Source organism: Eucyclogobius newberryi, unplaced genomic scaffold (genome assembly GCF_026437365.1).
Source record: "Eucyclogobius newberryi isolate DKJ021-1_F unplaced genomic scaffold, fEucNew1.0.hap1 SCAF_8, whole genome shotgun sequence".
Classification (NCBI taxonomy): Eukaryota; Metazoa; Chordata; class Actinopteri; order Gobiiformes; family Gobiidae; genus Eucyclogobius; species Eucyclogobius newberryi.
In genome coordinates, this window is record NW_027316500.1 from 25,566,967 (window position 1) to 25,581,040 (window position 14,074).

Genomic DNA, 14,074 nt, shown 5'->3' on the forward strand with positions numbered 1-14,074 from the left:
ATAGACTGATATATTGGCTTTTCGACTGCACATCTCAACAATCAGTGTCTGAATTGGCCAGGAAAAAAACACATATCGGTGGATCTCTATTGTAACCCTCTGGTAGATGGGTGACAGGTCAACCTACTGTGCCACTAGGTGCAACAATAAACGTTTTATTGTGTTTGGATATAGAAATTAAATGCAGTGGTGACTATGGTAACTTTTAGATGGAGAATTATTGTAAAGATAATCTTATCTACATCTTGATATTCACATACATTGTTCTAGTTGTTCTTTACATTAATAAACTAATTGTCACATAGTTACCTCAATAATTCTTCAAATTAACTTATTTCCCATTGTTGTAATTGATTACAAAACTATTAGTTGCTAAAATAGTTGATTCATAATCATTTTGTGATTTGATCTAGCAAATAGTAACAATTATAGCACCAGATTGTGCAGAAAAATCTAACTATCCGTTATGTTCTCTTGTAAATAATTGTTGTTGTTTCATTAATGACTAAGTACAATTCTGTAGTTCTGTTTTAAACTTATTCAATAATGACAATATTTAAAATTGTCAACAATTTGACTATTGATCACAATTACAAGATAATTGTGATGCTATATTTCAATATAAGCTCTTTTCACAAACCGATCAGCTAGTGCCTTAAAAATGTGGAGCTCCACTTCCTGCTCCATTCATTCCGTATGGGAAATTAGCAGAGTCTCACTGAAATAAATCAATATTTTATGAACACAAAGAAGAGTGAGTTACAGATGAATCATCACAGGCAAAATGATAAGACTTTTACGTAATACTTCACCTGAGGAAATCTATACGTCCCGAGGTGAAGTATTACACCTATATGTAAGTGGTTTTGTCTCTAACATCAATATGTAAGTGGTTTGTCTCGAAGGTAATGCTAACATATAAAATATGTAATCAATAATGTTAAAATAACACCACAGACTGAACAAACCTGTTTACAAAAACACTCAACATTATATGTACTTTTATCAAGTTTGTCTGTTTTATATTAATGTATGTTAACCTTTAGCTTTGAGACAAAAACACTTCCTTTTATAAACACTTCATGTAAAAGTCTTAACATGCTGCCAGTGATAATCTATCTGTAACTCGCTCTCTGCTGCTGAGAATGAATGGAACGAGAAGTGAAGAGCTGCACTTTTACCGGAACAAGCCGGGCCTATCCTGAAAGGGCCTATTGTCCCGGACCTAGATGGATGTCACGTGAATGTGGTATTAGATCAAATGCGAAGACATTATTTGCAAAAGAAGAAAAAGTGAACTGACCTCTACCTCCTGGTGAAATGACAGCAAGAGAGAAAAAGAGAGAATAATATGAGACACAGTTGCCTACATTCACATACACAGCTTTTTGTGCATTTCAACCAGGAGAGACTATAAAAAAATGAGTACGGTGTAAAATATAGATCGGATAGATGAACTTTGGCGCTAAGCGAAGGAGAGAAGTATTTCAGATACTTGAGGTGTTTTTGGGGAGGAGGATAGGCAGAGGAGGCTGAGGATTCTGCTCCTGTGTCAGAGATGGGTTGAAGGAAGGTTGAAAGGTCAGGATGGCAAAGTGGAGGGAGAACGACCGAATTTATGGTGTGATTGGCTGAGGTAAGAAATACAGTCTTCCTGGTTGAATTTACACTTCAGCGTCATTAAGCCAACAAGTCAGACGCTAGCAAACCTTGATACATTTACATCATTGTACAAAGCAGAAAACAGCAAAGGCAATCCTAGTGTGCAAAAACATGAGTCATATTGACAGTGGGCTCCCCTCTTTACCACCTCCCCTCTATTTTGTGACTTACTCATCACTGTAAACATTTACGGTAGTGGTTGTGTTTGCCAAAAACGACTCTCAAGAAGGCGGTAAATCCTATTGCAACACATGAACTGAGCAGCACCATCAGGAGTGAAAACCTCTGGCTTGACCTCAACCATTTTATTTCACAGACCTGAAAAAAACTAGTGTAATGTAAAAATGTGTTGCTGTCAGCTAGTTCCAATCCACAACATGAGCAAAACACTTATTCATAGTCATGTTTTGTAGTTTTAAAATGTACTGTCAAAGATTGAATTATGTTCTCTCTAAGGCGGTTCCAATAGCATTTATTTAAGACAATGAATAAAAACAACAGACAGATATGCTATAATAGATGCTTACAGCTCCCAGAGGGGGTCAGGTTCCCCGGTACCTATGTTCCCTGAGACCTGGGTTAGGATTTGGGTTATAAGCTGCTATATTTTATGCTGTAAAACCATACATTTATGCACAACTATTGGGGATGTGGAACTTGAACCAGTAGCCTATGATAGTATATGCGTAGTTCCCCGTTCATAGAAAAGGGGGAACATAAGTACCGGGGAAAATAGGTACTGGGGAATATAGGTACCGGGGAATATATAGGTATATTCCAGAGTACATGGCTAATACAATACATGCATAAGCTAACAAACCTCTGCATGTTAGCACAGTCAGTAACACCGTTTCCATTGTAAACAAAGAAGTCAAATTCATATTTTTTGTCTTTATTAGAGTGTTATGTTTTTGCTGGTCCAAAATGAATTAAAAAATCAAATCCAAGTGGATCTGATTTTTTAATTAATTGTTTCAATTGTTTGTAAGTGCTTAGTACATAAAAATGTAGGCCTGTGATGAAGCTGTTCTGGGCAATAGCCTTTGCATTACCCATAGTCTATTATATGCTGCTGATGTCAAGTATGCAGAGTATTTTTAGTAGAACTATGCTTTCTACTACTTGGCATATTCTGGGCAAAAAGTATGATGCAGTAAGCAGAATGAGAGTTGTTGCAGTAACTGATGACATACTCCATAAGCAGATAGCTTAAGTGCCTTGGGATGATAAATGGGTTGCTACTGTAAAAAAGATAAAGTGAACTGAATTTCATGGCTCTACTTCAGACATTATTGGGCAGCCCATTTGTACTGCTGAACTATAGAAAATATTTCATCTGCCAAGCCCCCAAAAAAGTGAATCTGTAGTGCTACAAATTTGAACTATATGGAAATAATTGCAACTTTTTATCAGCTGTATTGTAAACTTGACTGGTCGCCTACAACAGACTTAAAGCATATACCATTGTCCTTGTTGTAAAGTTAAACACTGTTGAACAAACTCATTTACTACACAGGGCACATCTGCAGCTGTCGCATCAACACAAGACAGCCAGTGAAATATTAAAATTATAATATCATCTCAAGGCAGTCAATTATTCTGACTGCTTTGCCCTTGGTTTTATGACTTAATTCATTATAAGCTTACTCATGATGTGCCCCGGAGCACCATTTTGTATGCACTCTTGGTAATGCTCTTCACTCAACATAACCGTCCATTGCGTTTGACTTCATATTGGCCTCCCAAGACTTTAGATGTGTATTTCAATTTTTCTTGGCAGTGTATTTGCTAGGTCTCGCTTTACTACATTTAACCTGGAAAGCCATCATTTCGGTAATGGTCCAAAGGTATTTTGGCGGGAAGAGCTATAGACGGAGCAATTACCCCAAGCTTTACAGATCCCTTAATTTAAACACTGTCTACTGCAAGATAGTGCCAACTGTTAGAGGAATAAGTGCTTTCATAACGAGCCCCAGGGTGGAAGGAGAGGCAGGAAACGAAGGATGTCTATTTACCATCAATGGTCAGTGATGATAGAAATGAAGACCGTTTTAAGAGATGGAAAATTCTACAACACCAATGACTCATGTACCCTGTATATACCGTCTAGCTTCTATTCACATATTTGGTCCTTATTGGAATATTAAAATTCACAATACTTGAAATTATATAATGCTGCTGGATCTAAAAAGCGTCAACAGAGTCCAGAATTCCTTTGCACTCTTAACTACCAGTAAACCTCTGGCCAACGTGCCGTGAAATAATGTTAAATCATATTAAATCGGAATAGACCCTCACAACCCAAACAACATAACAAATTCATCACCACACATATCTGTACTACTTAAAGGTACATTTTAAAGTTACTTAAAGTTTCTAAAAACATGAAAAAACCAACTAGTTCAATTTAAACTTTTGCAGAGGTGCCCATTTATTGCCTTTACTTACTTTTAATGAATTCTGAGCATCCTAAAATGAAGTGGAATGTGTTTGTAAGCACTTTTTGACAACTCTCAAAGACCCAGAACTAGTAAACAAACATAAGCATGCTAACAGCAGTTTTCCTGTTAAGTGAAGAATAAATTGCTCTATATACAGTAGTTAGATGCAGACAGTATGGACGGGACAAAATACAATAATATTGTAAATCACAATGAAAAGAGAAGACAATTATCCTTTGTGGTACATTTAGTATGATCGTGATAATCGTCAACGGAGATAACAGCCATTTTACCACAAGATTCTGCAGAAAATACTACTTATCCATGATGGTTTTCAAAGTTTTTAATAATGGAACGTGTCATTTTTAGACCGCTCAGCTATTTTAATATGTCTGATATTATAGTTTGTATCGCAATTATTGTGCCTGTGATGAGCACACATTGGTCACACCTCAGAGCTGCTTTAAGGTAAAAGTTAAGTTAAGGTACACTATATTGTCCCCTGTATTTGAACCGTCCTTCAATGACACTGTGGAAACCTGCAGTGGTCGTCAAGGGTCCCATCCTTCTGCGATTAGATTACTGAACTTTTTCTCTCTCTTATCCAGCCTATCATAGCATATATTTGTGTACTTATGTGCTATGCCAGGTGACTGATTTTGATTTTGATCTCTGGATCTCGAGCTCAGCTTGGTCAGGACTACTGGAGGATTTGATCTATGATGCATGTTTTGGGTTGATGGGGGAAACCAGAGTAGTTCAAGTTTCAAGTCAGATCTGTGGAAAGACGAGCCTGCTCATGGTAGGAGTGAATGCATGTATTTTTAAGGCATTTTTCTAGCAATAAAAACACCTGTAATTGAATAAGAATAAATGAAACCTCCATATTTTTAAATCCCATAGTATGAACAATTCAAGTCAAAGCAGTTCAAAGCAGGTTGCAGAGCCCTTACCGGAAAAGTCACACTGTGAACCTTTAACTTGTAGCATGTTGTCCATATGAAAGATTTGCCACTATGTACATAAAACATAACTGGGCAGTGAGAGGAGTTGAATCATTGGGACCAGGCCTTTAAGTTAAGAGTTACGATGTGGCTGTAAATCAGACGCCTCCCACATCCGCGTTATCGATGCTTTGGTTCGTGCATTATTTAGCAACCCCGTCTTTATTTGTAGTTCTGCCAAGCCTGATGAGAAAACGTGTCCTGCTGCGCTACAGGACCAGATCAATGGTTTCATAAAAGACAAGCCGTCAAGAAAATGTATCGAGAAGGGGAAAAATACATTCTCCTGCGCGGTACCACGGTGATGAAAAGCAGCCCTGACACGTTTGCCGAACACAGCAAAGGTTACATGACATGGGGAACATGACTCATACTGGCAAAGGAGCTTGACTCTTGCTTGCAGCTTTTAACTCCAAGGTGATTAGAGGAAGCAGGTTGAAAACACTCAACCACGTCCAAAAGTGCTGTGATCTTGCACTTGCCACCTGATAACATCACAAAGATCCTGTCTTGTTAAGCGGAGCAAGAAGTGGGTTGTCCGCACAGCGTCGAAGCGCAAGACCGGGGCTCCCCACTGAGCTGCACAATGCTGACTGACAGAGCGCAATCCTCCGTATCTGCGGGTAAGGATCAGGGCCGCCTCGCACTCAATCCCTCTAAATTGGGCTCAAGTCAAGAGGAACATGGCTTTGACAAAACTGTGTCTGAAATCTGCTTTGCTCTAGACAGCAGGGTGAAATTCGTGGCTGCTGGTAACATTTGCTTTGGTCAAAGTACAAATGGTCAAGAATGGATTGTCAAGGCAGTGAGGATTCTAAAAAATATACACCGTTACCTGCAATTAAAGGAAGTCTAGGTCAGCTCTCGTATACAGCACCCGCTAATCCTATCACTGAAGTGTCGTATTATGGCGAACCTGTATTATGTATGTATGTATTATTATTATGTCTCACACACAAAAGGTGTCTTATTGTGAAAGGGTGAAGGAAGTAGTAGAGGGGTGAGGGTATTTAAATGGATTCTTGTTGCACAAGTATGGTTGATGACAAAGTCTGAGGAATAAAGTCTGGCGGTAATGCAACACTTGGATGCCAACCGCCATAAAACAACAACAACAACAACAAGTATGGTTGATTTTGATGGAAGCAAATAAAGAAGAGACACAAACGTACCTTTGGTCTGATTATTTGAACTTCCACATTGGTGACCCTGACGTTGGAATTATGTCAGTTGAGAGCTCTTCCGCGGCCGCTGTCCCGTCTGCGACAGCTATTTTTGCGGCTACTATTAAGCTCCCGGAGTTTTGGCAACACGACCCAGAGCCCTGGTTCCATCATGTTGAGGCGCAGTTCCAGCTACGAGGCATCACTGCTGATGACACAAAGTATTTTCACGTTGTTTCGGTGTTCTGATTCTGCCACTATTCGCAGGCTGATGGGACTGCTCCGTGCCCCGCCGCATGGCAACAAGTATGAGGCGCTGAAGACGCAGTTACTACGTTTGTACCAGCTGTCTGACATGGAGCGAGCCGATCGCCTGCTGTCGATGTCAGGTTTAGGTGACAGTAAACCTTCAGAACTTATGGAGAACATGTTGGCCTTGCTGGGACCCGGTGATGCATCTTTTCTATTCACCCACCTGTTCCTGCGCCAGCTCCCGCCTCCCGTGCGCCCCGCCCTGGCCTCCTTGGAGCTCGTGAACAGTGAGGATTACCGGGGTTTGGCTGAAGAAGCAGATAAACTCTGGCTGGCGTCCCGTCACTACTCCGCCGTGCACGCGCTGCTGCCAGGTGAGCCGATGGACCCGGGTGCTGTGGACGTCGCGGCGGTCACGGAGCGTCAGCGGAGGGAGCGCCCGCTGTGCTTCTATCATCGGCGTTTTGGAGTGAAAGCCCGGCGCTGCATTCCGCCGTGCTCCTTTCAGCAGCAGGGAAACGAGAGAGCCGGTGCACACTAGCAGCTTCGTGCATCGGCGCATCAGACAAGCTGCTTTTCGTTGAGGACGGCATGTCAGGAAGACGTTTCCTGGTGGATTCAGGGGCGCAGCGCAGCATCGTTCCCGCCTCCTCTGCTGACACTTTGGGACCTGGACAGGGGCCTTCGTTGGATGCGGCCAACGGGACCTCCATCCGCACCAGGTTCATTTCTGTTTGTTTTAATGGACATGTGTTCAGCTGGGACTTCGTAGTTGCTTCTGTTACAGTTCCCATTCTTGGTGCAGATTTGTTGTGTGCTTATAGACTTTTAGTGGATGTTGCTAATAGGTGTCTGATTGACGCTGTATCATTTAGTTCTTATCCATGTACGCTTGGGGGGGGCTGGACCGCTCCTCGCTAACATGCTAGCAGCAGGGGATACATACCAGCGACTTTTAGCAGAGTTTCCTGCTCTAACTATCCCTACATTTTCTGCTGCTGTAGCTAAACGTGGGGTGGAGCATTATATTACCACAGAGGGCCCGCCGGTTTTTGCTCCTGTTCCTGCTCATCATTGTCTCCTTCTGTCGTATGTGCCGCAGGACCTGATGTCGGCCAGGTATGTTTTCATCCGCCAGGATGCACATCGTTTGCCACTACAGCCACCATACGACGGCCCCTTTCGCGTTCTGGAAGCTGGGCCTAAGGCCTTCCTGGTGGAGCGGGGAACTTGTCACGAGCGGGTTTCGGTGGATCGTTTAAAACCGGCCCATGTACTTAAGGACAATGATGTGCAGTTGGCACTCCCTGCTCACCGTGGCCGCCCCCCTGCCACAGTCAATACCAGGGATAGTGGGCATAGGCCAGTCTCGCCCTCAGTTGTGGTCAGGTGCAGTGGTAGGGGTAGGATTATTACTGTTCCTAAGCGTTACTGTTGACTTTTGTTTATATTTTGTTATTTTGTGTGTTCGAGGGGGGACCTGTATGGCGAACCTGTATTATGTATGTATGTATGTATGTATTATTATGTCTCACACACAAAAGGTGTCTTATTGTGAAAGGGTGAAGGAAGTAGTAGAGGGGTGAGGGTATTTAAATGGATTCTTGTTGCACAGGTGTGGTTGATTTTGATGGAAGCAAATAAAGAAGAGACACAAACGTACCTTTGGTCTGATTATTTGAACTTCCACAGTATAAATGATTGGATTTTTGGCCTTCTAGATCTCAGGTCACTATGATTTTGTATTCACTGCGTACATTAAACAATATAGTTTATTAACGGAATATACAGTCTTCAGTGCGGAGCCTTGTGTCAAACAATATATTTTTTTTGCTCCAATTTTGATATATTGTATAGATTTCCAATACCACTCTGATACCTATCCCAATCCAACAGGAATTTTCTACTTTTGTATGCATTTTTTTATTAAGATAAGATATTCCTTTATTGTCCCACATGGGGAAATTTCATTGGTGCAACGCAGATACAGAGGTAGATACAGAAGAACAGAACACTTATAGGAAGTCTGAAAAACACTTTCAGTAGAAGATCTCCTATAAATGTTATTATTAACAGATTTGTCTGATGTATATTAATAAACAGGTGGGCAATGCTGAATTTGGCTCCGTTTGGAGTCATTTATTGACTGTAAAAATAGTCCTACTTACAATAGCTCAAGTATTTGTTATAACATTACTCCTCCACACTACAGAGCATCACTCTCAGTAGCGGAGACATTAGGTGATGCTTTAGCCCTTTGTTAATAAAGGCATATTATTTATGTTTGAGGTCTATAAAAAGGTCAGAAGCCTGAGAGCACATGGCTACTTCATATGCATGTAAACAAAAGCCCTGCTCCACTGATATGACCAAAGACTGGATTTCACTTTTAAGGCTCAGTAAAGACAACAAAGAGGTAAAACGAATACTATGTGTGTCAATAATGTTTTTTGCCCTGAGCCTTAGCGATAGCATTAGCAGCGTCAGCTTTAGATGAATCTAGATTAACCGAGACAACAATAGAAAATATGACGCACTATAATCACTTGAATTGCATGATGGCGTGGTACAAGTATGTTTTAAAATACGATTTCATATGGTTACAGTGTGATTTAATGCTGGCAAAACAGTTTTAGCACAATTTTGGCCATTCATTTACAATGAAGCCATCGATTGAACCGGTATTGAAAAGCCGGTATCGTTAAAGTACTAGATCGAAAAAAATACACCAGTACCCAGCCCTAGTGTTACCCCAGAAAAATAAATTGATTATTTTGTAGATGTTAAAATACAGCAAAGCTAGCATTGCAGTAGCATTTAGCTCGCACCTACGCGTCAACATTAAAATGAATGGATTGAGCATTGTTGTGGGCGTTCCAACAGATGCCAACCGTATCTACTGTAAATTAGTCACGTTTGAGAATTCACATCATTTCTTAACCTGTAAAATGAGCCTTTTCTTCTGCATCATTCAATAAATATGCTCCGCCGTCTTCCTTCCTTGACACCAGTGGAATGAAGACTCTACCTCTTCTGACAAAAGGAACATAATGAACTGAAGGAAACAGTCTGTATGTACGTTGCCTGTTGAAAAGATTGAGGGAAAAGCGTAGAGACAGAATGGTGCCAGCGTGTGGATGTGTGACAAAGTCGAGAGGGAAGCTGACAGGTATTTCTGGACAAACGTCAGCTGTCACACGCACGTTTATGTTCACCGGCTTTTCCTTGGGGGTTAGTTCCGCGTGACAGTGAAGTGAATCACGGCCTCATCGCTAACAACGGAGAGCAATGGGCCGCAAGGCAAATTACAATCAAAATGAAATTGCAATTTAAATGGTCAAATCAAATCAAGTCTTTCTTTTGCAAACAACTAAATATATTCTGAAACGCATGTAATTCTTGTAGTTTTTCAGCGGTTATTATTTCTGTCCTTTGGTCTCTAGTCACGTTACCGGTCAGAAAAGTGCGACTTCATGTGCCAGCCTTGTTGCTAAGCTAAAAGATAATTTCATCGACCTTTTATAATTACTGCTAAATTAGTGTATTGATAGTGCATAATGAAGACATCTAATAAAGTTAAGTGTGCATCATTAGGCTAAACACTAAAATGACAAACAGCTTCAGTTAAATGGAGATTATTCTTGCTATTAATGAGTGTATTTTTGATGATGTAAAAATGGCTAGTCCAAGATTGTCTCCATTGTATCCCAGCTTTTCATATGCTGCCAACTCAAGGTTTGGCTTTGCGGCTTAAGTGGGAGCTAATCGCTTAATTATATGCTTTTGCAGCCATTACACACAATGCATCAAAATAGGTCTATTAAAACTAATGCAATATGTAGTGGAGAGGACACTGTCATATTTGGAACAGCGCTACAACATAGATTCAAGCAAAAATAATAAAAGCACTAAATCTAAATATCTTTTCCGCTGGTCCAACATATTGTAAAATTGTTATGCTACATTTGATGAGAAATACGTGATAATTCTTTCATGTAATGGCTGTGTTGCACTTTTGTATTGTGCTGCGGTCTGACTTGACAATGAAGATAAATGAAATGTGCTGATCAATGGTTTGGGGGAAAATATATGAGATGTGAAGCTTTACAGCTACAATCCATTTGTAACAGTGCATTGTGTCTGAATACAATATTGTTTAGTGTAGTCAGAAAGTACTTTAACAGCCACGTCACACTGCTACAATCCAGGTCACATACATCTGTGTTCATGACTTTGTGCCCCTCCCTCCCACCCTCTTTTAATTGTTCAAATTATGTCATGTTTCTCGCATGCCAATAAACACTTTGCATCGTAGCTGGGGTCGTGGTCCTTTCTAGTCAAATCTTTTTATCTGCACTTTGAATTGCCGTGTGTACGAATTGTGTTCTGCAGATAAACTTGCTTTGCCTACAATAAAGATGACATTAAAGCCATTTTGGCAGCTCTTTTTGGTTTTGTCCTGCCTCTTTTTTATTGTAATGATGGTGACATTTTTATTACTTAAGGATGTAAAGATTTGAGGATAAACAGACTTGCTATATCTGCAATATGTAAAGCATGTAAGGAAACGTGATCTGTTTCCAGGGGTCATAGACTAGTTGTAGGAGAAGATGAAGATGGTGAGGAGGTCGTGGCTCTGCTGCTGTGGTGACGAGGCACATACTGTAGTGTGGTTAAGTGTGGGTGAGAGATGAATGAATAAGACAAGGTTACAAATACTGAATCACTGAATGACACATTTCCCAGGACACTGTAACTAGGGCAGCGTAATATCACAATAAAATACAATGGCTATACTGACTATCATGTTCTGTTGGCAATGAAGTCCTTTTTTGAGAGTTGGGAGAGAAAAATTGTTTTAGAGAATTTGAAAAAAATTTAATATTTGAGTATATTGTCAATGACTTCAGAAACAGAGACAGATATGTCCAATTTCATATCATAAACAAGAGTATAAAGTGGTTTTATAATTCATTTATGTTTTGTGTGATATGAAGCTCCACCATGACATTTACAGGCACAATTTAGCACATTCCTGATGCATTGTTAAAATGGCATCTGAATATTGCTATCATGATAATGCAAAAAAAAATAATGATATTCAGTTTTGTCAATAGTGCCAACTCCCAATGCTGACAATATATTTTTTATAATCTAATAGTGTCCAAGTTGAACAAAGGGCAAAACAACATTAACAATGCTACATCTGGACCAAATCGAAATCAACTACAGATTTACCTCATTTGAAACTGCTTTCAAATTGTATACCAAAGCTTTATTTGAATATTCTATAACTGCGATTACAATGAAATCACCAAATATTGCACAGCCATATTCCAAAGATTCAAGTTGGAGTTAAAACGTCTGTAAATCTCCTTTCTCGATTGCAATGTCACCTTCTTTGACAAATGACTTGCGGTGCATTGTGTCCTTTGAATGCCGCCCTCTTGTCCCCTCGGGCCTCATCGCCGTGCCAACTACCAGCTTACATCTTTCCACTGCAGCGTCTCTCTGCTCCTTATCCTCTACTCCCGAACACCCTCTACCAAAACTGAGATGAGAGCCTCTCTGTTGACAAGAGACACTAAATATCAGCTGTAGAAGACGAGAGCGTAATCCGAGTGCGGTCCTCCCATGAATTAATAACCAAACAAGCAAAACATGACAACGCTCTCTGCCAAAAACTCAAAGTGAAGCAAGGGGACAAAAAAAAGCCTAACGTAAATCCTCTGTGCGTGCTTGTATTTTATATTCTAATAACATTTTCACTGCTGGGGATGACTGTGGTGCAAAACAGAACTTGATATCATAAAAGTGGAATGCGCCCCATGGTTCTCTCGACGTCTGAGACAACATACGGCATCTCCGCACTTCCTCTCACTGTAAAGTAACGCCTGGAACCGGCAGCTTGGGTTTACGCGCCGCACGAGACTTGTCTTAGAAGAAATGAGCCCCTAAGAAATATTCCCCCCACTGTTTATTATCTCAGCAGGCAGGTAGGAGAAGCCTCCAGGCAGAGGATGCAATGCTGTGGAGATCTGAATACATTTTTAGGTATCAGGAATCAAATCCAGACTTTTACCAGGAAGCCCTATCTTGAATACGTGTGAATGGATAAATAAACAATGAAAAATGTCCCCTGTTCAACTCAAAATATGCTTTTGAGGTTGTAGTCAAGTTAGCTGAAGTTGTGGATACTAGGATGGCTGTATGTAGTGTGAAAGCTCAAAGAAAACCAGATAACAACAATAAGACAAAGAAAAGTTAAGAGCACAATGACTGTTCTTGTAACGTTGGTGAGTAAGTTTTAATATTTAATAGCAAAGCAGGAATAAAGGCTTTTAACTTTTGCCTTGTCTTTTTGTCCCGTTTTCTATGAGATTTGATCCTACAGACAACCCTACTCGTATCTCTAAGTTGAAAAGTAACTCCTCTCCAAAGAGCTAGTATTGGATTTATACATGTACCCACGCAGCAGCAGCGGTTCTCATCATCTTATTTTAGCTGGAGTTGAGTTGGGATTCAGTCAGAAAGGCTTTGTTCTACCACCTGTTCAAGAGGCGTTCTTTCTTCTGGAATTGCACTTGTATTCATGTCATTTTCAAGGTCCACTTTAAATTGACTTTTTTTTTACGCTCAAAACACACAAAACACTGAACATAACAGAACATAACACGGAGAAAGAGCATCTAAGAAAAAAAAAATCTAGTTTACATTATCCTGATTATTGGTGCCGTTCGTCTCATCCATTTCTTCATAATTGCCTTCTTTTCTGCCACCAAATTTATGCCCCACAATTATTCATTTCAAATGAAAATCATGTATCCGGTAGGTGAAAAAAGAAAGAAAGGTTTATCAGCTCAAATTAATGCCAGGATATGTTTCTAATACACAACAACACAAATGCCTTTCTTTATTGATTGCTTAATTCTTGTACAGTAAAAACCCCTTGATGAATCAACCATAAACTATTCCATCATTACTTATCTGATTATTTGGAGAAAGATATTTTAATTCAAGATTTTGACCAATGTTGACAAAAACAAGCTTCTAGGCATAATGACCTGGGTGTATTGTTTCAGCAAACATTGAATAAACACAAATGTTGTTTACAAGTGGTTCTAATTTGCAAGTCACTTAATATGGGCACATCTCCAAAGCTCGACTCAAAAACAAGAATGCTGTGATCCAAGTACAAGCACAATATTATGCAATGAGGAACTAATTGATATTTATCTTATCAAGACATTTTTCATTATCCAAATTTAAAATGGATAGGGTCTTTCTGAAGAGCGCCCAGCATGCATTTAACTGATTTAATGTGTTAATCAAATCAACAACGAAACAGAATCCAGTTTATTATACAAAAAAAAGTATTTGAAAGTCTAATTTACACATTTACGTAACATTAATGCTTCTGTTTCAGACTAAAATAGATTGTAGCTTTGACTATACTTACCGTGGTCATTCTCTTCTGTGAGTGGTTTTAGCACAGACTTCATTAAATACGTTGGAGAGAGTAGAGAGTACTATGCATTAAGCGCATTAATCA

General features: G+C 39.9%; 1 protein-coding gene across 1 annotated transcript in view; it reads right to left on the bottom strand.

Annotated features, from left to right (window-relative positions):
• spock2 (SPARC (osteonectin), cwcv and kazal like domains proteoglycan 2) overlaps window positions 1-14,074 on the bottom strand; it is a 70,519-nt gene that overhangs the window by 40,075 nt on the left and 16,370 nt on the right. The window lies entirely within an intron of this gene.